The sequence below is a fragment of the Aphelocoma coerulescens genome, chromosome 8 (genome assembly GCF_041296385.1).
Source record: "Aphelocoma coerulescens isolate FSJ_1873_10779 chromosome 8, UR_Acoe_1.0, whole genome shotgun sequence".
Classification (NCBI taxonomy): Eukaryota; Metazoa; Chordata; class Aves; order Passeriformes; family Corvidae; genus Aphelocoma; species Aphelocoma coerulescens.
The window spans coordinates 28,413,143-28,424,456 of NC_091022.1; the positions used below are offsets into that span (position 1 = coordinate 28,413,143).

General features: G+C 58.5%; 1 long non-coding RNA gene across 1 annotated transcript; it reads right to left on the reverse strand.

The window, feature by feature from the left end:
- Positions 1–3,738: 3,738 nt before the first annotated feature.
- LOC138113901 (uncharacterized) lies at positions 3,739–7,215 on the reverse strand. Its single transcript, XR_011152382.1, has 3 exons — positions 7,183–7,215; positions 6,523–6,710; positions 3,739–5,679 (listed from the first exon to the last, which is right to left on the reverse strand). It is a non-coding gene; the product is annotated as an uncharacterized lncRNA (long non-coding RNA).
- Between the last annotated feature and the right edge of the window lie 4,099 nt (positions 7,216–11,314).

The following is an 11,314-nucleotide window of genomic DNA, read 5'->3' on the forward strand; positions in this document are numbered from 1 at the left end:
AGAGGTGTCTCGTTCCCCCCCCCCCCAGGGATGCCGCTGGAGTCGCAGCTCCTTCCTCAAGCCCCTGAATCATCCCCACTGCCATCTGCTGCACCCTCGCTCTTCCCCGCAGATGTCCTTCTTCCTTCCCCAGAAGGAGATGAGAACCGAGGATGAGGTGCCAAACACGACTTCAAACAGCATCTAATAAAACATGGGATTAATTTCTTCTGACTGGTGCTCAATGGCTCTGATTAAGCAGAGCAGGATTTAATTAGCTTGTTTGGACTGCCTCGAAGCCTGTGCCAAAGGTAGTGGAGTCTCAGTGGTTGGGTCTCCCCAGGCCCCAAGCAAGAGCTGATGCTGGCCTGCAAGACCTTCCCCTTGCAGAGCAGAGCCCACTGCCTGCCCTGCCAGGCTGGCAGCTCTTTCAGGATCCTCTGAGCACCCTTTTACCACCCAGAATGGTGCCCTTAGCTGTGCTTAATCCCAGTGACACCCATTGGGCAGGCACAGGGGAATGACAGGAGCAGGGTGGGGTTTGATGGGAGATACAAGTTGGTGGCCCCACCGAGGAGACACTACTGTCTTCCCCAACAGTGTCTCATCCTCTGAACCCTGTGCCTTTTGGCACAAACCAAATTTGCCCTGCCACCAGGACCTTGAATTTAAAGTAGCCCTGTTCTCTTCCTGATTTACTACCAGTTGCTGGCTCCTCTCCTCTCCCTCTGCCTGTCTCCTTTAACCCATTTCATTATCTATGCTAGCTTAGGCTTGTCTATGTGGGAACATCATGGTGAAGTTATTGCAAAATAGATGGGCTGTGAATGTAAAGCGTGGCAGCTATTCCCCAGCAGCTCCCTGCGTGGCGGCGCCGATTCCTCACCCGCAATTCCTGCGCTAACCTCGGCTGCAGGCAGGCACTGCAAAGTGCCAAGCAGGAGCACCCATGTGGGACATGGCTCCTGGGCTTTCCCCAGGGAAGGCTGGGAAATCATGCTGCATTCCCATAGCTGGTGCTCCTGGGATTTTAACTCTGTGGATTCCTGTCGTTTCAGAGGAGACAAACAGAGGTAGAAGGCTCAAAGGGAGAAAGCGACGGAGATAAAGCTGAGGAGCAGGACTTCCCTGTCTGAGGAGCACAGACAACTTGTAAGCCCCAAACTTGCGCTTGCGGTTTGACTCCTGAGGAACAGGGCAAAGGCAAAACCCAAAATGTCAGAAACTAGTTACCCTGTTGCCCCGATGAAGTGTCACCTCGCCCACCTCTTGCCAGTGCCAGCTGCTCTGGGCGAGTCTGGTTCTCCTGGTTCTCACCTCCTTTGCCACTAGCCTACACCTCCCTGCAAGGGACATCTTGCAATGAAATATCCCCTCCCCCCAGGAAAAGCAGCATGCAGGGGCTGTGATCCTGCACGGTGACAACCCCCAGCCTGGCTCCCAGCAGTGCTGCTGACATTCCCATGCAGTGCTGTCTGTGTCTGACCCTGCTCCTTCCCTGTGGCTGAGCTCTGGTGGCTGCTCTGTGGGGCCAGGCAGGGCACTGACGTGGGCTGAGGATGCTGCAAGGGGTTACATGTAAGTGCTACCTGTAGGTCTCCTATGGCAATGGCATAGCAGGGACCTTCCCAGGGGGTCCCAGCAGAGCTGTGTCTGCCTGCAGGCCCTACAGCTGATGGGATGGTGCCTGTCTTGGAGTTTCCTCAGTCATCCCACAGGACAGCGTCCGAGCTGTGCCCCATGTCAGCCATTCTCAGGTGAAGGGTCGCAGCCCCTCCAGGGTAGCAGCAGTTTTCAGCTGCCTTGGGAGCCAGGCAGAAGCCCCACTGCACCACTAAGTATCTGCAGTTCAACATCAGTGGTTTCCTCACCCCCTGCCCTCGGCAAGGAGGGGTTTAGGCAGGGAACAGGCGCCCAGCCGGCATTACGGGATCTAAATCCAGCTCTGCTGGGTCTGGTTTTGAGCCTACTCTCTCCACTGGGGCAGAGCCTCTGGGTCCTATCTCTCCTGTTTCTTCTCCAGGCTGAGTCCCTTATCTGTCACCTCTTCCATCTGTCTCTTCCTGATATGTGTTGCCAGCAGTGCCCTGAGCCAGCCACCCCCTCTAGCGCCCTGCAACGCGGCCGGAGCGCCTCTGACGGAGGGTGACCTTGGGTTTTGGAGCACACCTTCCCCCTGCTGCCACTGGCCCCATGGGTGCTCCCACAGCAGGGTGGACCGGTGCCAGGTGTGTGCGTGGAGCTGTAAATCTGCTGCAAGCATGGTGACAGTTTGGGTACTTATTTTAGCAGCCTTATTTTAGGTAAAAAGCTGCTGCAGGGTGAGCTGTGGTCCAACTGGCTCTGCTGCCCACGAGGGTTTCCTCCATCGCTCCTGGGAGTTTTGTGGGAGGAAGGAGGACCTCAGGGCTATAGGAAAGGCTTTCCAGTCAGCAGCCTGCCATTGGAGCCAGTGTCCTCAGGGACACTCACCTCTGCAACATCCTCCAAGGTTTCAAACCCAGCTCTTGCTGCTCAGAGGGCTTGCTCTGGCTCTGCTCTCCCACCCAGCCATCCATGGCCACCTCGCTTCCCAGCAGGCAGTGAGGGGACCTAGCTGGTACTCATCCATCCCCTGGTCTGCAGAATGCTCTAGGGAACAGACTCGCCCCCAGGCCACAGACCACACTCCAAAAGGAGCCCTTTCCTGCTCCCACACTGCACTAGGCACCCCTTTTCCTGACTCAAAAAAACCCCAAACCAATCCATTTTATCAAGCCCATGTTTTTCTGGCTTGCACCTTCACTTTGTCATATGGAAACGCCGTGACTGTCTCTCCCCCCTGGGACCTTCAGGCAGGGAGCCACTCCCCCCCACCCTGGCTTTTACCTTTACTGTTTTCAGCACGGTCTCTTCCTTCTCCCTCTGAGCACTCACCGCTCATCCAGCCTGCACGACTTGCTGACCCAGCACTCCTGCCCGCTCCTCCATCCGTTTTGCCTCCACACGTAATGCACTTTCATAATCTCCCCTAGGAAGGTCGTGCAGAGCAGGTCACAGTGCCGCATCGGGGGCTGTGACTGCACAGGGGTCCCCATGCACTGCCTGGGCCCCTGCACCTGGGTTTCCCTTGCCATCCACCCCAGTACTTGGCCCAGACACCTCCAGGGATGTGGGAAACCCCAAAATACCTAGTTAGAGGGCTGCCTGCAGGACAGATGCTCCTCTGTGTGGGCCATGTCGTGTCACTGGTCCCAGGGAGTTTTGTACTAAGCCAGGCTCAGCACTTAGGCTGCCCACAGCCTCCCCACATCCTGGCCCTGGCTGCTGCCAGATGAGTGAGGAGTGGGCAAAGGCTGGTGACTGCCTGCAACAACAGCCTGAGGGAACAACAAGCCTAGATGTGAACCCCAGCCCAGATGTGTACAACAGCCCAGGTGGGAACTGCAGCCCAGCTCTGCCAGTGCTGCAAGCTGAAGGATGCTTTGTGCCAAGGCCACTGCCCCAGTGCCTCCCTCTGTTCCCAAATCTCTTCTGGGGGCTTTGCCATGCCCACACTGTGCCCATGGCCACTGCCATCATCCCACCCAGTGAGAAACACGAGAGCCATTGCACGAGACCCAGCCAAAGCCTTTCCTATTCTGATCAGCACAGGCATGGGCTGCTCACCACGGGGCCTCGTTAGCTTAATGAATGAATGAATGAATTTCAAAGCTGGGCTTTCAGATGACATTTGGGCATACAGCTTTGGGCAAAAGACTTTTGGAGTGCCAGGCTAGTACACAGTCTCCATGTCTCCAAAAATCCTCATCTTCTGGTTTCTGAGTGAAATAATAACCAAACCAGGAGACTCTCATAAAGGAAATCAGCAAAGACAACTACTTTTATATGTGCGCTTAAGTATTTAGGTCAGTATTTTTAGAATAAATAGCCGTGGGTTGGTTCCTATCTTTTCACTTTCATTTTTCACACTTCAGCTTCATTTTCCTGAATCTGGTTGTACTGAAGCAGCAATTGGGTTTTTCAAAGCACTCACACGTACCAGTGTGCTGACCTCACTCCTCCTGCTTCTCCATGGCTCCTCTGGCCTTTCCTTCTCCTCTGAGATATCACCACAGTTAGGGGCTGTATCTGTCCCCCTATGCCATAAAGATTTCCCCACGAGCTGGAGAGGGAAAGGAGGAAATGGGCTGCAGTGGGATCAGCTTGCAAGGGGGTGAGGATCTTTGCTGCTCTGAACCGGGAAAGGGATGCACGTGTGCATTGTCGTGGCCCATGATGGATGTGTGTGGCTCCCTGCACGTCCCCAGTCCTGCTCCCAATGCCATCCAGTCCCTTCTCGCTCCAAAGAGAGCCCTGGCCACGAGCTGGGCCACCCTGCAGCCTGCTATTAAAAGCAAACCATCTAGAAGAGTCCTTCGGAGTGAAAGCAGCTTTTAAAGGAAACATTGGCAGCCTCGTTTGGCTGCAACAGCGCCTGCTTTGCTAACGGCCTCCAAAATTAGAAGAGGCTCAGAAACTTAGGATGGATGTTACTGCAGCAGAGTGGGGAGGGGGCATGAGGGGGAGGCTTCAGCCTGCTCAGCCTCAGCTGTGCTTCCCCAGGAATCAGGATGCTGCTCCATAGCTCATTGATACAACCTTTTTTGTGGGGGAGAAGAAAAGATTGGCATGGGAAGAGAGCATGGGACACAATGCCTGGCCGCCATGGAAATCCCGGGCATGCACGTGCTGTTGGAAGAAGCAGCGATCTCTGCTGTGCTAAACACGCTCCACGGGAGCGACAGAGATGTGCCAAAGCCTCTTCATGACTTAGCTCCTAATAAACACGCTGCGGATGGGAAACAAGCCCTTGGCTTCCCCCAGCGTGGGCGAGCGGCGAGCTCACCCCGGCGATGCTCCAGCCCTACAAGCTGGGGGGGCTGTGGGGCATGGGGCACGTCCCTGCTGGTCTCTGGAACTGGGTCTGGGCTCCTGCCTGCCCTGCATTGCCTCTGGGAGAGTTTTTCCCGAAGTAAAGCCTTCCTCCTCCCCAGCTCAACGGCCGCTTCACCTCCAAGAGTTATTCACAGATAAACTCCATAAATTTGGGGGACAGCCATTTTATCACTCCTGGCAGCTCTGTGCAATGCCTGCCACAAGGTGAAGCCGCGGGAGCTGGGAAGGGATGGAAAAACCAGCTCCCAGGAGAGCTGGAGCAGCAGGGCACCTGGCCAGGACCAGCTCTGCTCTGGGACAGCTGGGGCCATGGCTGGTCGGATCCTGCCCTGGCTCTCGCTGCCCACCTGGGGTTTCTGAGGCTTTGTTAGACACAGGGAGGCTCGAGAGCAGAAAACCTCCTCCTCCTCCCTGCCTTGCCTCCATGGATGATTTATTTCGACACGCGACTCCATCCTGTTTTGCTGCATCACTCCAGGCGCTTTATTGCCTCTGGCCTGGGCTGGCGACATCTCTGCACCCATCCCTGGCTTGCTGGGAGCAGAAAGGAGCCCTCAAGCCCCTGCCGCCAGGGCTCATCAGGATATCGAAATGCTCCCAAGTTTTGGTGGTTAGTTGGCCTTTCCTGACCTCCCAGAGCAGCTTCCCTTCTCCTGGCCCCTTCCTTGAACTGTTGGTCCATCACAGCCCGGCAGCTTCCACCCGGGGCTGTTTAGGGTGCCCATTGCTGGGAAGAATGCCTGTGCTTGTCAATTCACTGGAAATATTCTGCTGGAACATCACCTGTAAAAATAAACACATTTTTTAAATTTCCATCCTTGATTTTGCCCTGCACTTACAAAGGTGCAGGGTCTGTTCAGTAGCTCTAATGGCTCCGTGAGCCTCCGAAGCGATGTGGCCCTTATCCATAGTGGGTGTGTGGGCAGTGTGTGCTCTTGCAGATGAGCACCACTGCCATCCCGTCTGGACACAGACCTGTACAGGCTGATTCCTGCCCGGGACACTGCACCCCAGCCTGCTGCAGGATTGCCCTCCCACCAGGCACCACTGCTGGCAGTTTGGATTTCGAATTTTAATTTTGACTGAGCTATAGGTTGTTTTATCTTCATGTTGCTGCCAGCCTGGTATTCCCTTTTCCCATGGGAAAACCAAAACTCCAGGGCATGATGACTGCTGGAGATGCTAATGGGGAGGATGGGAGAGGGGTTTCCAGCCAACTGGGGCACCACACACTCCCTGCACCCCTCCAAAACTAACCCTTCCATTTCACAGCCTCCCTGGAGCGCAGCGCAGCCATTGAGAGGGGCTGGATTTGGTGTCTAAAATTCCCTGTCTTCTAATAAGGCTTTTTTCCCTCTAAACCTGTGAGCAGGAAGAACCCCCTCCTCATCTGGGCGAGATTTCCACACCTCACTGGCGGTGGCGAGCACTCTGCATGGCTCGCATTCAAATGAACTCGGCGCAGGCAGGCGGCCAGCGGTACCGGGGGGCTGCCACCCATCCCCTCTCCCACCCAGCCCCACGCCCGCGGAGCCGCTGATGTTTTTGGGAAGGAGTCATTCGCCTGCCGTGGGGTTGGGGTTTCTGGGTCTGGCGGGCGCTGCGGCGTTGGGGTTTCCTGTTTACCCGCGCAGCTGTGCCGGCGGTTGGAGGGAGCTCGGTGCCGGAGGGAGCTCGGCGTCGGCCGAAACATCACCAGTGCCAAAACATCGCCGGTGCCTGAAGTGGCTCCAAGGCCTGCGCGCAGAACCCCAACCAGCAAAGGGCTTTTTATGAAGGCGACGGCAGCAGCAGCAGCGATCCGCTGGTAGATGCTGCATGCGCATAATTAATTAAATTGCATAATTAATAATACTGCATTATTAATAAAGGCCTGGGGGGGCGTCCCCACCATAACCAGGGGGCGAGTGCCACCCTGGCCCGGCAGCCCGGGACGCGGAGGCGAAGCCCTGCGCTGGCAGCACCCGAACCCCCGCGGCCACGGGCGCGGGCACGCGTGGGTGCGATGCCTTCCCGCTCCTCCCCTCCCCCACGCCGGCAGGAAGGCGGGCAGCGGGGTGGGCAGCGGGGCCGGACCCCGGTCCCTCTCCCGGCCCGGGTCCCTCCCCCCTCGGCCCGTGTCCCCCCCGGGGGCCGCGCGGCGCCGCGCGGGCGGGGCGGGGCGCGGAAGGGGCTTCTTGAAACCGCCGCGCGCTGATTGGTGGAGCCTCGCTCCGCCCCGCCCCCTCCTGCTCGCAGCCCCCCTTCCCTCCCGCCCTCCCCGCTCCGTGGGGGCCCTCAGGGTACCGGAGGGCGCCGTTCCCCCGCCGTGTCCGCCCCCGGCCGCGGGGACGGGCGGGGACGGGCGGGGACGGGCGGGGCGGGTCGCGGTGCGGGGCCGGGGCGGCCGCGGCCGGGAGGGGGGGGGGGGGAAACAGGCGGGGGCCGCGCGCCGCCGCTCAGAGCAACGGCGCCCCCTGGCGGCGCGCGGCAGCGCCGGCACAGCGCGGCCCCGCGGGGTCCTGTGTCCGTGTGTCCCCCCGTGCCCTGTGTCCGTGTGTCCCCCCGTGCCCTGTGTCCGTGTGTCCCCCCGTGTCCTGTGTCCCCCGGGGGTGTCCGTATGTCCCCCCGTGCCCTGTGTCCGTGTGTCCCCCGCGGGGTCCTGTGTCCGTGTGTCCCCCCGTGCCCTGTGTCCGTGTGTCCCCCCCTGTCCTGTGTCCGTGTGTCCCCCGCGGGGTCCTGTGTCCGTGTGTCCCCCCGTGCCCTGTGTCCGTGTGTCCCCCCGTGTCCTGTGTCCCCCGGGGGTGTCCGTGTGTCCCCCCGTGCCCTGTGTCCGTGTGTCCCCCGCGGGGTCCTGTGTCCGTGTGTCCCCCCCTGTCCTGTGTCCGTGTGTCCCCCCGTGTCCGTGTGTCCCCCCGTGCCCTGTGTCCGTGTGTCCCCCCGTGCCCTGTGTCCCCCGGGGGTGTCCGTGTGTCCCCCGCGGGGTCCTGTGTCCGTGTGTCCCCCCGTGCCCTGTGTCCGTGTGTCCCCCCGTGTCCTGTGTCCCCCGGGGGTGTCCGTGTGTCCCCCCGTGCCCTGTGTCCGTGTGTCCCCCGCGGGGTCCTGTGTCCGTGTGTCCCCCCGTGCCCTGTGTCCGTGTGTCCCCCCGTGTCCTGTGTCCCCCGGGGGTGTCCGTGTGTCCCCCCGTGCCCTGTGTCCGTGTGTCCCCCGCGGGGTCCTGTGTCCGTGTGTCCCCCCGTGCCCTGTGTCCCCCGGGGGTGTCCGTGTGTCCCCCCGTGCCCTGTGTCCGTGTGTCCCCCCGTGCCCTGTGTCCCCCGGGGGTGTCCGTGTGTCCCCCCCTGTCCTGTGTCCGTGTGTCCCCCCGTGCCCTGTGTCCGTGTGTCCCCCGGGGGTGTCCGTGTCCGTGTGTCCCCCGAGGGTGTCTATGTCCGTGTGTCCCCCCGGGGTGTCTGCCTTCCCCCGTGGTGCTGTGTCCGTGTGGTCCCCGGGGGGTTCCTGTCCCTGTGTACCCTCAGGATCCTGTGTCCGTGTGTCCAGGGATATCCTGTGCCCCCCCGGTGGGTGCCTCTGTCCCTGTGTTCCCCCAGTGTCCTATCCCCATGTGCCTAGGGGTATCCTGTGTCTGTGTAGCCCCTCCAGATATCCAAGTGTTTGTGGACTGCCCTGGGATGGCCCTGTCCTCATGTACCCCCCTGAGTGCTCCTGTCCCCGTGGATTCGCCGGGACTCTCTGCTCTTGTGGACCCCTGGAGCTATTCCTGTCCCCATGGACCCCCCTTGCAGTCCCTGCCCACATGGGCCACCAGCACCTCCCAAACCTTCTCCAGAAAGTTCTGCTTCCCAGTGGGCTTTTCCTGCTGCCCTGTGAGCACCAAGGAACCCCCTGGTGCTCCCCATCCCTGTCAGGGCTGGGGTCTGCCTGGGTGCCCCATGTCACACTCCATCCCGTTCAAACAGCCCCTCGTTGCTCGGCGCTTTGGTGTCTCAAATCCAAACAAAATTCCACAGCCTGGCTCAGCCCCGTGGCACATGGCCTCCCTCGTCCTCTCCCTGGCAGGGTGGGCAAGCCAGCCTTGAAATTAAGTAAATACCAATGGACGAGTTGAAAAATAGGTTACCTTGTAATTGATTTATTTTTTTTTTTTTTGCCCGCAGCTAAAGAAAAAGTAGCCTTCCTGCTGTCTTGTGCAGTGTGTTTGAGAGCATACTGGGGTGTGTACTAGCTGAAAGGGTGGCATGACATCTCCTTGGCCCAGCCTTTCCCACTGCCTCTCTTCTGAGATGGGGGGGTTTTTTTTGTCCCTTTCCCCAGCCTTTAAACTCCAGGTGCTGCCAGGGAAATCTAAAGCTTTGATAGCTTGGAGGAGCCAAGAACAGGACTCCTGGCAGAGTGACGGGGCCCTGATCATGTGCCAGGAGCTGTGGGAGAGCCCTTCTCTTAGGGAGACCCAGGCTCGTGGGGTGCCAGTTTATCCCCCTGTCCTACCACCCTATGGCACTGCCTCTGTGCCAGCCAGAGCTGCTGCAGCTGCTGTGGGTAGCAGAGGGTGGGAGGTGGTGCAGGGCAGAGCACCCCAACGCTGGTCTCCAAGCAGTTGGAGGGCTCCTCCTCCCTGGAGTCCTTTGTACCCTCAGCCCAGGCTCTGCTCCTTGGTGGTGCAGAGCTCCTGATGCAGCAAGACACGAGAGTTTGATTTATGAAGTGCAATTAGTATCACTTTTTCTCCTCTTTTCCATAACAAGCCATTTGTATGGCTCTGTCTGTGTGCTGCCTCCCTTCTTCCCATCAGCACACAGGTTTGGGGAGCCTTTTCCAGGGCGAAGAGACCTTCAGCTCACCCACCCCTGCTACATTCTGGGGGCGTGGGGTCCCTGCACATTCTACCTCAGGGGCTGTGACTCCAGAGGCTGTGAGTGCTGATTGTTGGGGCTTTGTGGGTGATGACTGCACCCCGTGGCTGGGAGTGGGATCCCTGCTAGGGCAGTTTGGGACACCCTGAAAGCCTGTCCAAGCCCCTGGTGGTGTGGTCTCCCTCAGCAGTACAGGAGGGCTGGGGTCTCAGTCTCCATTAACGCTGTCCCTAGTGCGGCTCCCACTCCTGGCCTCGCAGGGTGCTGGGATTAGCTGTGGCTGCACCAGCACCGTGCTGGTGCTCGCCAGCATCCCCTTAAATCTGAGAAAAATCTACATTTCAGCCAAGATCTATCTCACACCACAACCCCTTTCGCCCACTGCCAAGCCCCTGAGCAATTCGTCCTCCCTGCTACTCCAAGAAGCGATAAAACCAACAGGTCACTTCTTCCCCCCCCTGCTCAGCAGTAATTAATGGTTTAATTAACACTCACGACATCCAATTCCCATTGCTTTGCATGAGCAGCCTCCACTGCCGGGTCCTCGCTGCGAACTCTCCGGTGAGTGGGGGTGGAAAGGGTTAGCCGGGAGCTGGTGGGAGCCGCCGGCTGGAGGCCGCCCATCTGGCCCGGATTTCTTCCGAAGCTGGAAAGTTCTCCTCCTCCCGAGCAGCAGCGGCAGATCCAACACGTTCCACAGCCTGCTCTGCTTCTGCACGGGCTTGTTTACCATGCGGCGGCTCTTGCAGCCATCAGCACTCACGGCCCTCGTTACTTACCCCGAACGATTTTCCAGTATTTTAACACCAATCCCTGAGAAATTTTAGCTGTCCCAAGGAGAATAGCTGCTTGTAACCGGTTGCTAATTACAAGTATGAATGTCAATTAATTCATTTAGCTAATTATCCACTCTCTGAGCATCACGCACCAAAGAACTGTAAAAGACGGGCATATGGTGATGGATCAGAAGGAAGGAGCTGGTGCCGGCGTGCGCTCGCTGGGCGGCCGGGGCGAAGGGATGCAGGCAGCCTGAGAGCTCGAGAATTACAACATTATGCTAATTGGGCCTGGAAAACATCAACCCTCTCCTTGCAACTTTTGTTTGGAGGCTCGAGCGTGGGTCAAGCATCTGAAGTGTTTCTAATAGCGCTGTTCCCTTTGACTCGGAGGAGTGGGAAGAATCGTTTTCCCTGCCTGGAACAAACCTTTTGATCCTAATCTCTGGCTGCAGAAACAAACAGTCCTAAGGAGGGAGGGAGAGATCCCTGAAGAGCTTCCTGGCCAGGGGCCTCCGTGCTAAAGGTGGGGAGATGTTCTGGAGGACGCTTGCTGCCATCTGGTTTGCAGGGCACCTGGTCTGCTGCAAGCGGGTAGAAAACCATTGTGGTGAGAAATACCCTATTTGCTGTCCCAAAAGACAATGCTTTAAAGGAAATGTTGTTTTCTGAAATGGTGGAATTTAATCGTATCTGGGTGTGCAAAGCCACCTTCAAGGCATGGAAGGGGTTGTGCAGGGCAAAAGGGCTGCTTCATTCCTGCTCTCGGAATGAAGAATTGCACATTTTATCCAAGTAGCTGAGCAGTGAATG